The sequence below is a fragment of the Leuresthes tenuis genome, unplaced genomic scaffold (assembly GCF_036924035.1).
Source record: "Leuresthes tenuis unplaced genomic scaffold, fLeuTen1.0.hap1 SCAF_9, whole genome shotgun sequence".
Taxonomy (NCBI): Eukaryota; Metazoa; Chordata; class Actinopteri; order Atheriniformes; family Atherinopsidae; genus Leuresthes; species Leuresthes tenuis.
In genome coordinates this window covers 28,692,503-28,693,514 of record NW_027325363.1, presented here as the reverse complement: position 1 = coordinate 28,693,514, position 1,012 = coordinate 28,692,503, and the positions used below count along the sequence as shown (strand labels likewise).

The window sequence follows — 1,012 nt, the reverse complement described above, 5'->3', positions numbered from 1 at the left end:
ATATGGTCGGACATTCACACAGTCTTACAGCGGAACACCTCCGCTCCCTGTTTTGATGGTGTTTGTTTGGGCATTCGAACCTTTTCTTACCCGCTTTTTACAAACTATGCTCAGACATACAAACCTTCTTGTAGCCGAACACATCCACTCCTGCTTTTGATGATGTATGGTTGGGCATTCGAACCTACTTGTTGCCCGCTTTTCATTAATTATGGGTGGACATTCACACCTTGTCGCAGCCAAACACCTCCGCTCCCTGTTTTGATCATGTATGGTTGGACATTCGCACCTTTTCTCACCCGCTTTTTGCAAACTATGGTCGGCCATTCACAGCTTCCTCTCCACCATACTTGTATGGTGGGATATTCACACCCACTTGCATCCGAAGACCTCCGCCCTCACTTTTGTTGATATTTAGTCGGTCATTCGCACCTTACCCGCTTTTGGCAAACTATCGCCTTCTTGCAGCCAAAAACCTCTGATCTCGCTTTTGATGATGTAAGGTTGGGCATTCAGACCTTGCTTCACCTGCTTTTCACCAAATATAGTCGGACATTCACACCTTCTTGCAGCCGAACACTTCCGCTCCACCTTTTAGTTTTCTCTGGGGCATTCACACCTTTTTTTTCAACGCATTTTATAAAAACACCACAGGAACACCGTATTGAGGCTTTGTTCTGACCGCTCATTCGGTTCGCGTTTCTTTCAAGCAATTCTCCTGGTTAGCCCGCACTCGGCTCGCTCCCAGAGCCGTGTTAAAGTCTACTTCGCATTCACTCTCTTTTCTCAGCAGACTAAAAGAAACTTCCATCCTGCACCACTGTTTGCTTTTTCACAAGAGCAGAGGAGAGCGCACCGTTCCCAGCGGCACTGCAGTACCGGGTCGATGCTTGGAGTGAACGGAGCAAGCTCCTTTTTCAAATCCTATTGATAAAAATCCATTTAATATGTAGTCCTTGCATAGACATATCACATACTACACTTGATCTTAGCCAAAAGGCCGAGAAGCGAT

General features: G+C 46.3%; 1 pseudogene; it reads right to left on the bottom strand.

The window, feature by feature from the left end:
* Positions 1-845: 845 nt before the first annotated feature.
* Positions 846-1,012, bottom strand: LOC140314818 (U2 spliceosomal RNA; annotated as a pseudogene).